Raw genomic sequence first — 11,684 nt, 5'->3', positions numbered from 1 at the left:
TTATGTGTAAGGAGATGAAACAGAAGAAACTCTTTACTTCGTCAGAAAAACAGGAACTACTGTCTAGTTTCAAAAGCAGAACTTGTCTCATCAGCAGAGCTAGTCTCCAAAAATAACAGAACTTACAGACATGCAGAACAATTGACTTTTTGACCTCGGACGACTTGCACCAAAATGTTAAAGAATATAGAGAAATGTATCAATGTATTAAAACTTCTAACTTACTTAAAATGTATACAAATTTCTCCCACAGTGCATAATAATTGTTTATTTGTATCCAGTACATCACATTCAGCAAATACTGTGTACAGGTTAAAGCACATTGATTATTTTTTCAATTTCAAATTTAAATACACTACAGTATATTGCCAAAAGTATTTGCTCGTCTGCCTTTACACGCATATGAACTTGAGTGACGTCCCATTCTTAATCCATAGGGTTTATTATGGTGTTGGCCCACCCTTTGCAGCTATAACAGCTTCAACTCTTCTGGGAAGGCTTTCCACAAGGTTTAGGAGTGTGTTTATGGGAATTTTTGACCATTCTTCCAGAAGCGTATTTGTGACGTCAGACACTGATGTTGTACGAGAAGGCCTGGCTCACAGTCTCCGCTCTAATTCATCCCAAAGGTGTTCTATCGGGTTGAGGTCAGGACTGTGTGCAGGCCAGTCAAGTTCTTCCACACCCACACAACTCGCTCATCCATGTCTTTATGGACCTTGCTTTGTGCACATTCATGTTGGAACAGGAAGGGGCCATCCCCAAACTGTTCCCACAAAGTTGGGAGCATGAAATTGTCCAAAATCTCTTGGTATGCTGAAGCTTTAAGAGTTCCTTTCACTGGAACTAAGGGGACGAGCCCAACTCCTGAAAAACAACCCCACACCATAATCCCCCCTCCACCAAACTTTACACTTGGCACAATGCAGTCAGTACTGTTCTCCTGGCAACCGGCAAACACAGACTCATTAATCGGATTGCCAGACGGAGAAGCGTGATTCGTCACTCTAGAGAACATGTCTCCACTGCTCTAGAGTCCAGAGGCGGCGTGCTTTACACCACTGCATCCAGCACTTTGCATTGCGCTTGGTGATGTAAGGCTTGGATGCAGCTGCTCGGCCATAGAAACCCATTCCATGAAGCTCTCTACACACTGTTCTTGAGCTAATCTGAAGGCCACATGAAGTTTGGAGGTCTGTAGCGATTGACTCTGCAGAAAGTTGGCGACCTCTGCGCACTATGCCCCTCAGCATCCGCTGACCCGGCTCTGTCATTTTACGTGGCTACCACTTCGTGGCTGAGTTGCTACTGTTCCCAATCGCTTCCACTTTGTTATAATAACACTGACAGTGGACTGTGGAATATTTAGTAGCGAGGAAATTCACTGAGCTCCTGAGAGTGACCCATTCTTTCACAAATGTTTGTAGAAGCAGTCTGCATGCCTAGGTGCTTGGTATTATACACCTGTGGCCATGGAAGTGACTGGAACACCTGAATTCAATGATTTGGATGGGTGAGTGAATACTTTTGGCAATATAGTGTACATAGAACATTTGCATCACAATTAGCAGACAATTTTCTAATTAAACTTTGATCCTTTTTAGTTTTTTAACATTATTAAATGGAACTTAAACATGGATGCACATTATTTAGTAAAAGACTAGTTTGTCTACTACAGAGCCCCTTAGGGGTCACTACTGGAAAAAATATGTGAAGAGCAAAATCTGTACCCACGGTTTAGTAATCTGTACTTTATAAACTATACCCATGGATTTGTAAAATGTATCCACAGTTTAGCAAAACTGTACCCACGGATAATGGAAGCAATAATAAATATAAATACTATTATCAAATATTAGAGTATTAACTGCACTGAAATCTTAGAACACTGTTTTCCAACCTTTTCTGGGTCTCGACCCCCTTTTCAGTGGCCAAGTAGGCTGTGACCCCTGCCACAGCTACATTAGGAGGCATTATTGATAAATCCTGAAAATGTCTTAGACTTAGAGTCCTTTAGCCTTCTTAAGTCTTATACAACTAAATAAAAACACAGTGAAATAGATTTTTTTTAAAAAGACAATTCTTTAATTTAACAGTTTAAAACAAATATTAAACTTAACAGAACTAACATTAATTAAAAATAAATAAAATATTTATCAGAATTATTGATGACTAATTATCACTAATCATTCATTGTTAATCATCTTTAATGCGATGTTTGGCTCTGCATTTTGGCAGCCAGCATTGGTATTTGTGTATCCGAATATTTACGTTTTTTCTCCATTGGTGTTCATTTCCATGACAGCAACTGCAATTTAAATTTACAAGCAATTGTTTGTTCCGACTTGAGAAATAACTTAAAAAAAAAAATAACAAAATGTAATATTGTCATCTGAAAACACATTTAATACACAACTTCTGTTTACACAGTGCCTACACAACTTCCAGAGGTTCGGTAATTAAGTAAGCATACATGTCATATTATGAAGTACTTTTTATGATTTAATGATTGTTAAATTAATTACTTCAAAATTATTAGACTAAAATTAAATATTTTAAAAACCTGTGGCGAGCCCCCAAGATTACAGGTTGGGAACCACTGTCTTAGAAAAACCAGCTGTTTATGAAGGTCATGGATTTTAAATCTTTTCTTGTTAGTGACCCCTAAGGGGCTAGTCTACAAGCATTAAAAGCTGCCTTCTTTTTCCAAGGTTGGGAAGTAAACCTGAATAGTCACCTTATGCAAATTTGCATCCAGATGATCAAAAATGTCATTTGGTGCTGCAAATAAAAGCAGTTGGAAAACTTCATTATAAGTCTTGCATTAATTAATAATCAAATAATAAACACAAGGACATAAAATGTGAAATAAATATTGTTTTATTATTGTCATGATCATACTTATTTAGCAACACTATACAAAGTGCCAACCGTTACAGACAATCTCATGTCATGATGTCCAGCCAACAGTCTAATCAGCTCTGCTCATGTAGGAGGACATGTAACCTCATCAGGTCATTCAAATTCCTATCATGCATATAATCTTGAATTTTAAAAAAGGAAAAAAATAAAAATAGATATAAAAAACATATGCGTAGCACTGATATACAGATTCGATATAAACAGGCTTATTGGTCAACAAACCAAATACAATTTTAAAAACATGGCTTTTTCATACCATAAACAGACATACAAGAGATAAGTCAAAAAGAGAAATCTTTCTGATCCTTTTTGTTTATTTTTAAATTTTTTGGTTTTTTTTTTTTTTTCTTAAATTTTTATTTTTCAGTTAGACAGTCCAAAAAGCGCAAGGCATCGAGCACACTGGGCTTTGCACTGACAATACTCAAATCAGAAAAAGGCTTTTCATACACACTTCCACACCCATCCATCCACCCACCCCCACACCCACCCACCCACCCACTCACTCACTCACTCACTCACATACAAAAGTGCATTTTGGAGTGGCAGCAGTGGCACACTGAACCTTGTTCAAAAGCCGATACTGTTCGTAATTAAAGCGAACGGCATTAAGGTTTTTAGAGAGCTCTGATGTTTGACTCAATCTTCAGTTCACACTAGCAAGCTACAACTTCTAATAGCAACAGTTTTAACTGCAATGTCATTGCTTGATGCTCACATGCTGATCAGCTCTGTGCAGAGAGAGTCACACCCTGATCAGCATTACAACTTGACTCTTGTGCAGACGCCATTAACCAGCCAGCAGAGGTCGTAGCTCGCTCAGTTATGAGGACACCCTATGCGGCTTGTCCAACCCTATAAACAACAGCCAATCGTTCATACAGCCGGATGGCAGAGCTGAGATTCGATAGGATGTATTCGAAATCCTAGCTCTGGTGTGCTAGCGTGTTTTACCACTGCACCACCTGAGCGGCTTAATTTCCTTCTATTAAATGCAGACTAAATAGACCACATGTTTATCGCTGTTTGAACGTGCTATGTTATTAGGCTGCGTTCATTGGCTACTCCACCTACTATGTATTGTTGCTGACCACTGGGGCAATACAGAGTTGTCTTCTATTCTAAAATTTAAAATCAAGAACAACATTCATTTTTGGTAGCAATGTTAGCATCTACGCTGGGCAGTTGTTTTGCTGCTCATACAGTCTTTAACAGATTTAAGACCATTTCTAGGACAAACACATAATCTGTAATCAGTGAGTTTAATGTAGGCGATAGTAACAATACTAAGTGAATAAACAGCAGCTTTGACCACACACACCTACCAACAACCTAACAAAAATTATACACTGAACTTATTGGTAATAAACAGTGGTAGCCTAGTGGGTAGAGCTTTGGGCTATCAACTGGAAGATTGGCGGTTCAAATCCAGGCTCTGCTATGCAGCCACTGTTGGGTTCTTGAGCAAGACCCTTAAGCCTGTCTGCTCCAGGGGCGCCGTACGATGGCTGACCCTGCGCTCTGACCCCAGCTTCCAAACAAGCTGGGATATGCGAAGAAAGAATTTCATTGTACTGTACATCTGTATATGTATATATGACAAATAAAGGATATCTATATCTATCTAAAAAAGCAAAGCTTTGGCATTAAACTAACGCCATATCAGTTGTTGTGGCTATTATCATGGCTATATAAAAGGTTCCGTCTTTAAAAAGCCAAAGTCTGGGTTGATAAGTTTCTTTATAGGAATTTATGATGACTTTATATAGATTAGGGTGTTGTTTAAGTAACTGTGAGGGTGTAAAGTTGAATAGATTTTTTTTTTCTAGCTTACATGGCGTTTTTAAGTCCTATTGCTTCTAAGAACGTAAGCAGTTTTTTTTTTTTTTTTTTGGGGGGGGGGGGCAACTGAGGTTTCTTTGTAGTTGTTTCTTTGTGTGGTTAAAATTGTTCACAACTCTTTACACCTGTTCCATATTTCAATGATTTACTATTGGTATGTTATTTATTTATTAGGATTTTAACGTCTTGTTTACATAGGTTTTACATAGGTTTACACAGGATTCATCAGTTCAAGTTTTTAATGTCAAACACAGTCATGGACAATTTTGTATCTCCAGTTCACCTCACTTGCATGTCTGAGGAAAGAAACCAGAACTATTGGTATGTTGCTCAAAATAAGCAAACAGCTGCTAAATCGAGCCCCCCCTGCTTCAGTTTAATATAATCATTCAACATTAGTCATTGTGAGCGTAAATAATTGTGGTATTGGCACTCTCTCCAATACCAATATGGTACTAGAAGTAAAAGACTGTTTGTGGCTTGCTAGTGTGAACGGGAAGTGCTAACTGTCAGGCAACAGTGCGAGTGGTTCCACACTGTTCATTCCTGCAGGAATTTATAGCACATCATATCAGAGACTTACTTTGTTTGTCAATACAAACAAAATCATTCATACCCATGCATACCAACACACAATGTTCCAAACATTCACTGGCAAACGTATTAAAATCAGTGTACAAATTATCTCAAAAATGTGCAAAAAATGTCAACATCAAACAGACAGACGATTGTACAAACATTACAAACGCCCGCACACCAGCTACGACACCTAATAATGCTTCGTTTTTTCCTGTCAGATCAAGAGGAAAGCAAAAAAAAATTAAGTCCTCCTTTTTAAAGTGGCACTTTATCTCTGAACTGTACCTTTGAAAGTACCTGTTCCTGTTTGGTAGTACAGGTTTCAGTCCAGCACTGGTCAGCTTTAAACAGTTTATCGTTGGTGTATAACAGTACATGTAAAATGGCAACCGTTTCTTCCTACCCAGCTGACTTCAATGCAAAAAAAAAGCAAAAATTAAGGTCCAATACGTGCTCTTGTCTGGCAAAATTAAATGCATAAATACCTACTGATAAATGAAACAAGAATGTATGAGCCTGTTTTTTTGTTCCTGACCTTGTATTTACCCAGCCGAGAGTGGCAATATATAAAATTGTAATTTAAAAATAAACAGTAAACAGAATTGTTCCTCAGCACCTGGAGTGTAAAAAACTGTAAACAGGCTGGAGTGCATCTGACTTCATATAGGAATTCTATAGCCAACTGGTCTCTGGCTTGTGCATCTTAATACTGACACACCTACTAATAAAACGAATAGGGCAATGCTGGGTTGGTCATCACTATTTAGAAAGAGAACCTAGCTGGTCGATCTGCTTACAATTCTAGTTCCACTTTTATACAAATAAGGGGGCACAATACAGTAAACAGGGTTTTTTGGTTAATATTACTCCTTAAGTGAAGAACTGTTGAGCCTAATTGTCTTTGAGGTTGGCTGTCACATATCAGTATGTCGAAGTAATCTTATATCTTAATTTTCGCATTTAGCAAAAGCTCTTTTTAATCCTTAGTGACTTACAGTTGGGGCAGAATGCAATACAAGCATTCACACAAGGTGTCAGCTTGCCATTGGTGGGATTGAATCCTTGACTCACTACCCAGTTTGACATTGTTTGGTATGTATTTTAAAGCTGTAATGTTTGGGAATATGGAAACGTTTCTGCTAGAAATGTATTGACATTTATTAAATGTTTATCAATCAGTGATCTGACTGGATTAGTATTGAAGACTTTTCCAGTAACACTGGCGCAGTCTGCAACGTTGCTTCAACGTTTTAACCTTCATAAAATTAGTTTTTAATATTAATTTTAAATGACATTTTCACATGTCGATAAATGCTCTTCGACAGGGGTGCCGAATACGTCGATCGTGATCTACCAGTCAATCGCACAGTGCACACGCTGTTTTGTTCATACCTGGAAGAAGCTGACTGAGAATATTCAGATCTCATGGTACATAAAGAAATTTTAACACTACAATCTGACATTCATATGAAGTCAAGGCCCTCTGCTGGACAATTTTGGCACTTGATGGCTAAAGAAAAATATCCAAACGTAAGAATAAGTACCACATATTTGACAGCATTATTGGATCAACCTACTTGAGTGAATCAGCCTTTTCCCACATAAAAATAATTAAGTCTAAACATCGGTCCACATTTACTGATAAACATTTAATAGAGTGCTTGAGATTTGGCATCAACAGCTATAGTCCAGACTACATAAACCTGGCTGACACCTTTCGGTGCAAATCATCAGAATAAGGTTAGTGTGATTTTTCAGTCACTTGGCCTGTAATGCTGAATATCAATCTATGCAACTGAAGCGCATTTAAAAAAAAAAAGCTTTAAAGCTTTTTGAAAAATGACGAGGCCAACCTTAATAAATAGATCACGTTGGCCTGTCGACTGAAATAGTAGATCTCAGGTCACAAAAGTGTGGGCACCCCTGAACTACATAAAACAATCAGATTTTTTAATGAAGTGGTTTTGAATTTAAATCCTGTATTTAATAACCTTTAAAACATGATTTCATAATAAGAACTGATCACATTTGTGAAGGACATTCTGAGCTCTTGTAGATATGTAAGTTTGGCTAATATCAGTGTTTACCAGGGTTTTTTGGTTGAAGACTTACGACAGCCAGGGTAAAAAGTGTGACAACCAACCGTATATTCCCTACTTCACACAGACATCATTTTCCCAATACACTGCAATTACAAGTACCGTACAGCAAACAACTTGTGGTGTGCATCAATACTGAGCCTCAACAGTGTTTTGAGCCCAGCACACAGAGCAGAGTCTAACCAGCTGACAAAATCAATACAACCACCACACATAGATGACAATAATCCAGGAGTGTCAGACCTTATGCTGAATTATGTACCATATCTGATTCTATTTAATTAGCAAGGGCTTCGGGGGCTAAATGTTTGCTTATTAGGATTTTAATGTCATGTTTTACACTTTGGTTACATTCATGACAGGAACGGTAGTCACTTTTCACACAAGGCTCATCAGTTCACAAGGTTATATCAAACACAGTCATGGACAATTTAGCATCGCCAATTCACCTCACTTGCATGTCTTTGGACTGTGGGAGGAAACCGGAGCACTCGGAGGAAACCCACACGGACACAGGGAGAACATGCAAACTCCACACAGAAAGGACCCGGACCGCCCCACCTAGGGATCGAACCCAGGACCTTCTTGCTGTGAGGTGACAGTGCTACCCACTTAGGGGCTAAATGTAAGTGAAAAAATACAAGTCTGTAGCCCCCAGGACCCGAGTCTGGCAGCCTTGCTTTAATCTGACAAAATAAATAGTGTGGCTGTACCTTTAAGAAACAACTACTGACTGACTGATCAGAAATAAGGTAGCAGCAAGTTCATCATTTCAGATTCAGACTGGAAATTTCCCTAAAATTTTAACCTCCTCTAGGTAGCTAATTTATGTGATTAACAGAGCAGCATAACTGCTTTAATAAACACTATTTTGTTATGGATCTTAACAGTTCATAGTGTATTTAACATGCAAATGCATTACATTTGCAGGTCTGTGATTTAAGATTCAACCAACCCTACAAGCTCTGCTAAGCCATGAAATACCTTACATTACAACAGACTCAAAGGGTTTCCTCCTTTGTGAAAAGTCAAGAATTGGTCGAATTAAATGGCGTTGTAAACGTATGAACAAACTCCAGAGCACCAAGACAATAAAGGTAATAAAGGTACTGAGGAAAAAGTCTTAAATGATAGAAATGTTATCTTTAGAAATTTGGCCTTCTGAACTATTTCTTACTGAAGTTGGTGTTTGATCTGTGAGCGAAACATAGGACCATTAGCATACTTCAGTAGTGTGAATGTGTTGTGGATTAACAGCACAAGATGCCTGACAAAAAACTAAAATCCATCTCAAGATGTCAAAGCTACTGAGTACTATTTTAAATAAAAAAAAAAAAGGTCAAGAACTGTAATGAGAACATAATTCCAGGCTGGGGATTGAGAGGTCTGCTCTTTAACAAAATAATAAAACACTGTAATATTTTAAAAACAACCGTGCTCTTCGTGTGTTATGGCACTGCAAAATAAAAATAAATAACACTAGAAAAAAATAATAATGGAGAAACGGTTCCCAGAAACATGGTCACTAAGATCATTAGTACAGTGCCATCTCAACAGTCGTACCCTACACAAGCTTTTTGTGTATTCAGTCAAGCATCTGTTAATGACACTAACCTGAGCCACTCTGTCCTGTTTTGTGTGTTTTTCTTAATTTTTTTGAGCTTTGGATTCCACTTCAGAGCTGACCTCTGATCAGATTGAAATACACAGCACTGTTGTAAAAAGGCAGACAAGCACTTAAGAAACTGACCTCGAGACAGTTTGATACTGAGTGCATTTACATGTCTAAAATAATCCAGATTTTTTGCAATAATCAGATCACAACGTTTACATGCATTTTAATAAATTGCTTATAGGAAATTCTGGGTCAGCATGACTTGTGCCAGTAATCACATTTCTTCAGCAGCATCTTAAAAATGGATAGGGCAGTGGGTTTTTTTTTTTGGTTTGTTTCTAATTGAAGTGGGTGACATAGCCAAAATCCTTTATCACAGGACGTTTTACAGAACAAATCCTGATATACGTTTCTTTTAGGTCTTTTAGAGTCCTGTTTGAATGAAATCGCTCCTCTATGCCACACTTCTACTTTACTCTCATAGCAGCATTGTATTTTAATGACAATCTATATACAGAGAGAGAATATACACAGATCAGCCATAACATTAAAACCACCTCCTTGTTTCTACACTCACTGTCCATGTTATCAGCTCCACTTGGAAGCACTTTGTAGTTCTACAATTACTGACTGTAGTCCATCTCTTTCTTTGCATGCTTTGTTAGCCCCCTTTCATGCTGTTCTTCAATGGTCAGGACCCCCACAGGACCACTACAGAGCAGGTATTATTTGGGTGGTGGATCATTCTCAGCACTGCAGTGACACTGACATGGTGGTGGTGTGTTAGTGTGTGTTGTGCTGGTATGAGTGGATAAGACACAGCAGCACCTCAGTGTCAATGCTGGACTGAGAACAGTCCAACCAAAAATATATCCAGCCAACAGCACCCCATGGGCAGCATCCTATGACCACTGATGAAGGTCTAGAAGATGATCAACTCAAACAGAAGCAATAGATGAGTGACCGTTTCTGACTTTACATCTACAAGGTGGACCAACTAGGTAGGAGTGTCTAATAGAGTGGACAGTGAGTGGACATGGTATTTAAAAACTCCAGCAATGCTGCTGTGTCTGATCCACTCATGCCAGAACAACACACACTAACACACCACCACCATGTCAGTGTAACTGCAGTGCTGAGAATGATCCACCACCTAAATAATACCTACTCTGCGGTGGTCCTGACCATTGAAGAACAGCATGAAAGGGAGCTAACAAAGCATGCAGAGAAACCGATTGACTACAGCCAGTAATTATAAAACTAAAAAGTGATTCTATATGGTAAGTGGAGCTAATAAAATGGACAGTAAGTTCAGAAACAAGGAGGTGGTTTTAATGTTATGGTTGATAAGTGTATATGTGGCTGGCTGAAAATGAGATTCTCACATCAAATTGAACACTTTATACGATTAATGAGGGTATTCTTCGTACCTTGCATCTGCTAACAAACAGAGCACCTGCAGAATAATTTTCATATATATATATAAGAACTGAACAGCTATTAATTCACAGGCCAAGTGCTGTCGGTTCAAAACATAATTTAGTATTATATAACACCCAGTACGTGGTTTCCCATGGAGACTGGAGATTGGACTAAGATTATAGATCTAACAACTAACGTGATTACTGGCTATATCAGATAAGTGATAACGGCCTCATGATATACAGTCTGAATGGTCACCTGCTGTAGTGAATATTAATCACTAACAATAAATTGTCAAGTCATGGCTGTGTGTGTATTTTTGACTCAACAAGTATCATATTTTATACATAAAAAGAACTGTGTTTCAATTATAAATTATACAGTTGCATAGGTAATTGAAATCCTAAGATCAATGCCATGAAAGCCTTTGACTACATGTAAATGCACTCAGTAAGAGAGGGGGAGTGGACAGAAAAAAAGACATACTGGAGAGATACTGAAGACGTCAGAGATATTGGAGACGTCAGAGATACTGGAGATGTGAAGCAATGGAATGGTTGCATATGAGGAACCAAGTTGACTGGTACCATTCTTGTACAAATGAGAAAGTTTTCCACAAGGCACAAAGTAAAAACAACCTGTTTGGAAAGAGCGGAATAAAGCAATGCACTGTGATCCTACAGCATGGAATAGTGGCACTATTTGGTAAAGAGTGAATATAGTGATGGAGATACAGCAAGCTAATGTTGTACAGCATAGTGAGTGAAATTATCCAGATAGTTCTGTATTACATGTAAGTGTTTGTGTGTGTTCTGTGTTTACTGTGCAAGAAAACAAGAGCTATATGGAGTACCAACATGCTGTGCTCTGATCATTTTAACCTCTTTCTTTTCTTTTTTTTTTTTTTTTACTCGTTTGCCTTCGTCTTTAGCAGCTTGACGGCACGGCGGCCCTTTTCTGGTGTGGACGGTACATTCTGGGTCGTATCGGGACGAGACAGCCTCCTGAATTCATCTGGTCATTCCCAGAGCTCAGGCTTCCACTTCAATTCACAGGGAATAGCAAAGTGAAACAACAAAAAAAATAAACAAAAGTCTTTCGGGGTACTTACCCCGAAAATAAGGTGCAACGTGTTCATACAGAATTAAGATGCTCCCAAATGCACTGCACCGCCGCCGTCCGAGGCGTAAAGGTAAGCCTCACGG

The sequence above is a fragment of the Trichomycterus rosablanca genome, chromosome 6 (genome assembly GCF_030014385.1).
Source record: "Trichomycterus rosablanca isolate fTriRos1 chromosome 6, fTriRos1.hap1, whole genome shotgun sequence".
Classification (NCBI taxonomy): Eukaryota; Metazoa; Chordata; class Actinopteri; order Siluriformes; family Trichomycteridae; genus Trichomycterus; species Trichomycterus rosablanca.
The sequence above is the reverse complement of the archived record's forward strand: the minus strand, read 5'-3'. Positions refer to the sequence as shown.